Raw genomic sequence first — 9,812 nt, 5'->3', positions numbered from 1 at the left:
GAGCCCAATGTGGGACTCGATCCCGGGACTCCGGGATCATGACCCGAGCCGAAGGCAGTCGTCCAACCAACTGAGCCACCCAGGCATCCCAAGACTAGTAAAAAGTTCTAATCAGAAGTCTTGCTATCACCCTTATTCCTTATACCCCACCAGCTGCCCCCTATGGGCTCTTTTTAATTTATCCTCCCTTTCTTTTTGCAAAAATAAGGAAATATATACATATATGTTTTAAGTTCCTCTTTCTTATACAAAAGAGCATACTATGAACACACTTGTACTTTGCTTTTTATCACTTGCCAGTATTTTCTGCAAACTACTCCGTATCAGTTCATAGAGATTTTCCTCATTATTTTGGATGGCTGCATAATATTGTTTGGATTTACCATAATTTATTTATAATGCCCTGTAGATGGGTATCTGGACTATCCTTAATGTTTTGTTATTACAAATAATGTAATAATAATGAACTTGCATATATATTTTGTTTTGTGAAGGTATATTTTTCAAGGTAAATTTCTAAAAGTGAGATTGATGGGTCAAAGGGTTAATGTATATATAATTTTGCTAGCAGATGCCAAAATCCACCTCCTTTTGGGATGTACCATTTTTCTCTCTCACCATCAATATAGAAAAGTTCTCTTTCTTCCCCATAGTCTTGCCCTAAGTATATTATCCAGTCTTGAGTTTTTACCAACCAGAATAGTTGAGAAATGGCATCTCAGTGTAATGTGAATTTGTATGTCTTTTATTGTGGGTAAAATTGAGTATTAATATATATTTAAAGGCCAGTTGTGTAATTTTTTCCATGAATGGCCTGCTCACATCTTTTAGTATCCACACTAGATTTTTAATGGATATCTTAGCAATCATCAAATTCTATTTATAATGCTGGAGTTTACAAAAGACTTTCACAAGTCATCCTATTTGATTCTAAAAGATTTTGAAAACCTCAGAAAGAATAAGGACAGCACTGGTGAAATAGAACATTCTTGTTAATCTGGAAAATATGGGAGTCCCTGCAATTACATATGAACTATCTTGTCTGATGCTGATAGAGCCCTTGAGCAAAATGTTTCATGTAGAAGATTATTAATGCTGCCCGAGGGCAGCTTGTAACATCTGTATAATCATTTAATAATCATCCTAAGACATCCAGAGTGGTCACATAAAGCTCCAGTTGTTTTCTGCTTACAGTATGCCTGAAAGGAGCAGTGGGATGGAAAAGTGGGTCGGCAGAGCAGCAGCTACACCTGTGAAACACTACAGTCTTGTGTCTCTGGTCACTTGGCTGATTTTATGGTTGGTTTTTGGAATTTTTGCTTTTATTCTCCCTTTTATTCAGAAAGTAACTTGAATTCTCCTCAGTATCTATACAGTTGCTAATCTCCAGCAATTTTCCTTAAGAGGTTCCCTGCTGAAAACTTTCCGTTTAGCAAAACGAACCACTAAATGCTATTGTTTGGCCAATATAGAATGAACCACCCTGCCACACTGTGACCCAGAGAAAGGTTTTTGGAAAATAAAGATCACTTTCCTCCGTTGGAATAAAACTGCTCTGCAAGGAATCAAATTTGTCCTCTGTCAGCATGATCTTCTTAAGTAAAGAGAAAGATGAATGTGCTCTGTCCACAAATGAAGTTGGCCAGGCAAGTTGGGGGGTGGAGTGGGTGTGGAAAAAGCCTTACTAGCTTCCCGATTGATCTGAAAATCACCTTCTCGAAGAAGTAAGGTGAGAGAGAGAGCACACATCTCTAGTTTACAAACCACTTTCACTCATGGGCAGGAAGAAAGATACAATATAGTGTCTCCATTAAGCTTACACTATCCTCAGAAATCATGCCAAAAATGAACACAGCGTTGGAAATGGAGGGAAATGGATGACTCAGGGTTTCTCATGAAGGATGCAAAATAGCTACTCTCAGATGCTGTCCCTTGACGAAGGCAGAGGTCAGAAATGACTAAACAGAGCACTTGGGTGGCTCAGTTGGTTAAGTGTCTGCCTTCGGCAGAGGTCACGATCCCAGGGTCCTGGAATCAAGTTCCGCATTGGGCTCCCTGCTCCACAGGGAGTTTGCTTCTCCCTCTGCACCTCCTCTCACTTGTTCTCTCAACCTCTCTCTCCCTCTTTCTCTCTCATATAAATATAAATAAAATCTTAAAAAAAAAAAGAGAGAGAGAGAGAAATGACTAAACATAGTTTCCATCTGAAGTTAAGCACCACAGACAATGGTGCTTCCATATTTCTATAGGGTAGGTTGTTACAAGGGTAAACACCAGGCCCAATAATAAATATGAGAGACAAGATAGTGCACGTAGATCACAGGAGATTAAGAGTTGGGTGCAGGAGAGTTCATATACTTTTAAACTAACTTGACTAAAGTATCATTCATAAATAATAAAATGCATACATTTGAAGTGTACAGTTTCAAGAGTTTTAACAAATGTATATACTCATACCACCACCACTGTCAAGATATAGGATGTTTCCATCATCCCAGAAGTTTCCCTTTTTTCCCTTCTCATTCCTGGACCCAAGCAACCACTGACCTGCTTTCTGTTCTATAGATCAAATTGAAATTTCCTGTGAGTTTCATGGAAATGGAATCCTGTAGTATTTATACTTTTGTGTCATGCTTTTCACTCAGCTTAACATTTTGAGATCCATCCATGTTGTTTTTTGTACCAGCAGTTAGTTCCTTTTTATTTATCCATTGTTTGGGTATATGCCACTTTGTTTATCCATTCACACATTGATTGACATTTGACCTGTTTACAGTTTGGGACTATTATAAATAGTTTGGGACTATTATAAATAAAGTTGCTGTGACCATTCACATACAAGTCTTCATGTGGGCTTTTGTTTTCATTTTTCTTGGATAAATACTAGAAGTAGAATTTCTGTGTCATGTGGTAAGCATATGTTTAACTTTGTAAGAAACCACCAGACTGTTTTTGAAGTGTCTATAGCAGTCTACATTCCCACAAGCAATAAATAAGAGTTTAGTTACTCCACATCCTCACCAACACTTGGTATTGTTACTCTCTTAATTTTAGACATTCTAATGGTGTCTTGACTTGCATTTCTCTGTTAACGAATTATTTTAGCATCTTTTCATGTGTTATTGGCGGTTTATATATGCCCTTTACGTATTTTTTTGCCCATTTAAGAAATGTGGGGGGGTGTTTGCCTTATTGTGGTTGTTAAGAGGTCTTTAGAGATATTTTTTATTTCTTGGTACAAATTTTTTTTCATCTACTTGTATTGCTAATATTTTCTCCTAGCCTGTGTCTTGCATGGAGTGCTATTGGTGGACCAAAACAAAACAAAAAAAACAAAACAAAACAAACCAGCACCCAAACAAGAGACAAGAAGAAACACTTACTGTAGGAGGAGGTGACTTTTGAATTCAGACTTGAAAGAGGAGTTAGTGGGTGGTTGAAGCCACCATGGTGGAGGTTTCTCAAAGGCACCAAAAAATGACCCAACCTTATGTTGTTCTTTCCCTTCTAGTAGATAAAGCTCCAGTCTGGGCTGATATCATTCAAGTAGTTGATAATAATACTTGAGTCACTATTAAGGATACTCCTGCAAAGAGGTAAATACTAAAAATAACAATCTTCTTGCCAAATTACTTTCAGTCTACTCTTTTTTATAAATCTGAAACTGATGGAATTATAGTGGGGAATTTTGGAGAAGGGTGACTTCTGGCTTTGTCTGTAAATGTTTGTCAATAAGCGTCTATCAGTAAACTGAAGAATATGCCAAGACAACACTTAAACCATTTCTTTCAATTTCCTTTGTCCTATAAGTGGCAAAGTAACCATCCTTTGTACATTGTCATTGTCAAAGTACTAAAGCAATCTATGAGTCACCCGGCCAGGTCACGGCCTTGATGGACAGTTGCTTCATTCCCTTTTCTGTAGTAACAGGTAGAAATACCATGAGGTGAAGAAACACAGTAGTTCCTGGTCACAGAAACTGAGAGATAATAGTGACTGTTTCCCTGGGATAATTGTTTTCTGTTGGTGTTTCCAGGGATTGAACTGGCCCTTTCCTTCAAAATGATGGAGATTCCTGAGATAGATAATGGGTATATAGGTGAATGGGTGGATAGAAGAATAGATAGAGAATAACTGGGCAGCCAGAGGGAATTTTACCTGTCTATCTGTGAGGAAGATAGATGAAGCAGAAGTAGAAGGAGTGTGCATTGAATGGGAAGGAGTGAAAAGAGGAATCAAGAGATAATAGATCACTGTGGTGCTACTCAGGAAAAGCAGAAATAAAAGCAAACAGAAGTGGCGTGCCTGGGTGGTGAAGTGGGTTAAAGCCTCTGCCTTCAGTTCAGGTCATGATCTCAGGGTCCTGGGATCGAGCCCCACATTGGGCTCCCTGCTCAGAGGGAGCCCGCTTCTTCCTCTCTCTCTGCCTGCCTCTCTGTCTACTTGTGATCTCTCTCTCTCTGTCAAATAAATAAATAAATAATCTTAAAAAAAAAAAAAAACCAGAAGAAGCTAACTGTAAGCAGAGGACCACATGCACTTTAAAATACTCATAACTGGGTGCCTGGGTGGCTCAGTCATTGAGCATCTGCCTTCAGCTCAGGTCATGATCCCAGAGTCCTGGGATCGAGCCCCGCATCGAGCCCTGCATTGGGCTCCCTGCTCAGTGGGGAACCTACTTCTCCCTCTCCCCCTGCCTGTTGCTCTGCCAACTTCTGATCTCTCTCTCTCTCTCTGTCAAATAAATAAATAAAATCTTTAAAAAATACATATTACTGGAGGGACTATGAAAGGGTAAGATATTTGAGAGTTGATTCAGCAGTGGCCTTGCCGTACAGTTCATCAGAGGGTGAAGTGCAAGGTTGCCAGGCAAGAGAGAGGAACACCCTTGCTGGCCCCCTTCCCTCTAAACTCCACTCGCCCATATTCCACTGTCTCCTGGTCAAATGAAAAAAAAAAATGAGATCTTCTTTATATTCAGTACAAGGTTTTGTTTTGTTTTATTGACATATTCACATAATATGAAATCAACCCTTTTAAAGTGTAGAATTTGGTGGTTTTTAGTATAGTCAGAGATTTGTACAAATGTTATCACTATCAAATTCCAGCACATTTTCATCACCACCAAAAGAAATCCCAAACCCATGAGTAGTCACTCCCCATTTCTTCCTCTCTCCAAGCCCTTGGCAACCACTATCTACTTAATTTTTTTTTAGAGCAGCCTTAAGTTTACTAAAAAAACTGACACAAAGATAAAGAGATTTCTCATATACTTCCTGCCCCAACACATGCATAGTCTCCCATATTATCAACATCATCTACCAGAATGGAGCATTTTTTTTTTTACCAAGGATAAACCTACATTGATACATCATATTCACCCAAAGTCCATAGTTCACATTAAGATTCACGCTCGGTGTTACCTATTCTATGGATTTGGACAAGTGCATAATGACACGTGCCCATCATGATAATATCATATAGAATACTTTTGTTTCTCTAAAAATCCTATTCATCTGCTCCCCTTCCATCCCCTAATACACACTATCTATCTACTTTCTGTCTCTATCGCTTTGCCTATACTGGGAATTTCATATAAATGGAATCAAGCATATGGCATTTTGTATCTGGCTCCTTTCACTTAGCATAGTGTGTTTTTTCTTTTTTTAATTAATAAATTTTATTTTTTAGAGCAGTTTTAGTGTACAGAAAAATTTAGAGGAAATAGGGAATTCTTGTACCTTCTTTCCCCACTCCTTACACAGTTTCCCTACTGCCTTTATTAATTTTTTTACCATCTTACTCATTTTTACATGTACAGTTCAATAAAGTTAACTATATCCCAATAGTTGTGCCAGTACAGTGATTTTTTTGAAAAGGTGGCGGCAGGGTGGTGCCTGGGTGGCTCAGTGGGTTAAAGCCTCTGCCTTCGGCTCAGGTCATGATCCCAGAGTTCTGGGATTGAGGCCCCGCATCGGGCTCTCTGCTCAGCAGGGAACCTGCTTCCTCCTCTCTCTCTGCCTGCCTCTCTGCCTACTTGAGATCTGTGTCTGTGTATCTCCTTAAGATCTGTGTCTGTCAAATAAATAAATAAAATCTTTAAAAAAAAAAAAAAGGTAGGGGGAAAGCAGTCTTTTTTTTTTTTTTTTTTTTTTTTTTAAGAGAAAGAGAATAGGGTAAGGGGAGAAGGAGAGGGAGAGCAGGCTCCATGCCAAACCAGGAGCCTGATGCAGGGTTCCATCTCACCACCCTGAGATCTTGACCTATGCTGAAATCAAGAGTCAGATGCTCAACGAACTGAGCCACCCAGGAGCCCTGGAAAGTAGTCCTCTCAGCCAAGGAGAAAGAAGTTGTGCCCTCCCTAGAACTGGGAGCTCCTGACCTTTATAAGACACTCTTATTATCATGTAGCACCCCAGAGGCAGCCCCATGTGGCTGGGGGTTCACTTCCCCTTGCCAAGCTCCATGAAAGGCCAGAGGAGCAGTGGTGACTCTCCAAGTATGTGCACGTCCCTCCCTGACCTTGTAGCATTGATTTGTTCTCCTCCACTTTAGTAAATATTTTAAAGTATTGAATTGGATTTTAAGTATCAGAGGCTTATTTTTATCTTGAATAAAATTTAACTGAATTCATATCGAAAGCACTAAATGATTCAACTTTAAATACTTGTTGAGTGAGTTCTTTCTAAAGCAACTTCAATTGTTTATTTGTAATATATTTGTCTCTTGGAGCACAGAGGCCGACTGTTCTGGAATATTGATATTGTATAAGTTCTGGAAAATTGATAATATTCTTGAACATTGGAGATTTTTGCATGCAAGCAAGGTAATTTAGGAATAATTCCGATAGGACTGCATTACTTTTCTATGAATATCTATGAAAGGATAAATTGAAGAAAAAGTATAAGGGCATAAAGATGCTCTCTGCATTTTTAGTTTATCTATATCCAGTAGGGAAAAAAAACCTCACTGGATTGGAAATAATAATTGTTACCATTTTTTGAGAGATTAGTGTGTACCAGGTACCATGTTAAGCATTTTTACATGTGTTTTCCTTTTTGAAACTCTTAAGAGTCATGAGTTAGATGTTATGAGCATTTTTTATTGAAATATATATATATTTTGAGATTTTATTTATTTATTTGACAGACAGAGATCACAAATAGGTAAAGAGGCAGGCAGAGAGAGAGGGGGAAGCAGGCTTCTTGCTGAGCAGAGAGCCGGATGCGGGGCTTGATCCCAGGACCCTGAGATCATGACCTGAGCCAAAGGCAGAAGCTTTAACCCACTGAGCCACCCAGGTGCCCCTATTGAAATGTATTTGACATATAACATTATATAAGCTTAAGGTGTACAACATATTGGCTTGATACATATTTGAAATATGATTGGCACTGCAGAATTAGTCAACACCTCTTTGATAATATTGATAATATTGATATGATATTATCATATCAATAACCACCACAACTTTTTGCACATCTTTTTAACAATCTTTTGCATATGCATGTTTTCATGGTGGGAATAATTTAAGTTCTGGTCTCTTACAAAATTTAATGTTTATAATACAGTTTTGTTGTCTGTTATTACTGTATTGTGTATTAGATCTCCAAGACTTATCTGTGTTCTAATGGCAAGGAAGCACACAAACATCTCATGACTTTTGGAGGTGAATTTAACTTCAGAGTCAAAGTGTTCAAGCACTTTGCTGACATGCAATTTAGATCAAGTAAATTCTCATCCTGATTTTGTGGCTCAATGTAATTGGGCCTCATTTTCCTCATCTGTAAAATGGCGATATTGGCTTATATCCCTCATTCTTAATCTGTGGTTGCCTCGGAAATGTGCTGAACCATGCAGTAGGGAACATGGTTTACTAACAGCCCCAGCTACAGCCCCTGTGAAACTAAGGCCATAATTTACCAGGCTGCTTTCAGCCAATGACTGAACATGGCAGGAGTACTGAGGCTGGCCCAATCTGGGCTTCCTCTGATGGGCAGGTTTGGCTCAGGGACTCCCCATCAGCTGGGCAAGTGTTCCTCAGAACTACACTGCAGTCTGAGTCTCTTCCTACCCAACCCTTTCTACCTTATACCTCCTTCCCCGATACTGGACCAGCATCATGATCTGCAGCCTCTCCAAGCCTACTCCTGTCCACATCCCATTATCCTTCCCAGAAATATCCTTCAATAAAGGATATTTTTTGCACAGCTCATTGGGTCTTGGTATCTGCTACTCCGAGGACCAACTTCCAACCTGGGTAGGAGGGTCAGTAAAATGTTTCAAAGGGTCCAGAAATTCCATGCTCAATAAGCAATGTCTTTAGACTCTATGAATTCTATGTACTACATTTTATGAACTATTGTTCTCCAAATGAATATGGTTAATAAATATAATGTAGAGTCATATAAGAAAATTATTGAATTTATAGTTATTTTGTTACTATGCATGTTTTCAACCATGAATTTTAAAAGAAAGATAACAAGAGTCTTATTGCTTGAAAATTTTGGGAGCTACTGGGCTGGATGCTCACTCAGGGCTTCTCAGATCTGACGTGCTTCAATTCCCTATTTGGGGCTGTACAGCACAGTGGTCGCAGAGCAGGGCTGAGAGAATGGGCTTTGGCACAGGACAGACCTGGGTTTGAATCCTTACTCTGTTTCTCATGAGCTGTATAAGCTCAGGCAAATTGCATAACTTCTCCAAGTCTTTATTTCCTCATCTGTGAAATAGAGATCTTAGGATTGACTTCTGCACAGTATGGTTGTGGGGGTTAAATGAGAAAAAAATGAGTGTAGAGTACTTTGCCTGGTGCAGAGTAAGTGCTTTGTAAAAGTCCACTTGAGTTATTAGCATTACTCGTTCTTTTTTTTTTTTTTATCATGAAAAACTGTATTTAGATTTAGCCAGCTGGACTCAGTTTAGATGATCCCAATTTTGTTGGCAACATCCAAAGCATCATAGTCAGGGGCCAGCCGAACGTATGCCTTCTTCTCTCCATCAGGCCTGATTAAGGTGTTGACCTTGGCTACATCAATGTCATAGAGCTTCTTCACAGCCTGTTTGATCTGGTGCTTGTTGGCCTTGACATCCACAATGAACACAAGTGTGTTGTTGTCTTCTATTTTCTTCATGGCTGACTCAGTAGTCAGGGGGAACTTGATGATGGCATAGTGATCAAGCTTGTTTCTCCTGGGGGCGCTCTTTCGTGGGTATTTGGGCTGCTTTCGGAGACGCAGAGTCTTGGGTCGTCGGAACGTAGGTGATGTGCGGATCTTTTTTTTGTGACTGTGGACGCCTTTCAGCACCGCTTTCTTGGCCTTCAAAGCCTTTGCTTTGGCTTCGGCTTTGGGAGGGGCAGGGGCTTCCTTCTTAGCTTTCGGCGCCAGCTTCGTAAAAGGGGCAGCATTACTCGTTCTTAGTTTCATTTTGTGCATTCTTCTTCGCTTCTAACCAAAAGATCATTTGTAGTGTATTTCATAGTCTTTAACTCTACTTCATGAGAACAGGAGATAGCGTTTCTTATCTTCCTAAATTATGTGTTTCATCCTTCCAAAGAAATTGCATCTCATGTTGAATATACCCCCACTCCTTTAGGCTTAGACCTTTGTAACCAACTCTGCTTTCATTTAATCATCTGGAATAATCTGGATCTTAGTGTTTTCCCCCATGTGGTTTCCTTTCACAGCCAATTTTGTCTTTAATGCTTCGACTGAATAATAACACGGAGAATTGAGGAAATCTATCATTCACGTAACCCCACCTCAAAGAGATGACAATTTCAGGCAGATGTAAGGGTTTGAGGTTTGGAA

The 9,812-nt window shown here is 39.4% G+C and overlaps 1 pseudogene; it reads right to left on the bottom strand.

Moving 5' to 3' along the window:
• Positions 1-8,906: 8,906 nt before the first annotated feature.
• On the bottom strand, positions 8,907-9,437 carry LOC111142317 (annotated as a pseudogene).
• Positions 9,438-9,812: the final 375 nt, after the last annotated feature.

Source organism: Enhydra lutris, unplaced genomic scaffold, assembly GCF_002288905.1.
Source record: "Enhydra lutris kenyoni isolate GAN:26980312 unplaced genomic scaffold, ASM228890v2 scaffoldscaffold7, whole genome shotgun sequence".
Lineage (NCBI taxonomy): Eukaryota > Metazoa > Chordata > Mammalia > Carnivora > Mustelidae > Enhydra > Enhydra lutris.
This window is presented reverse-complemented; position numbering and strand designations above follow the sequence as displayed.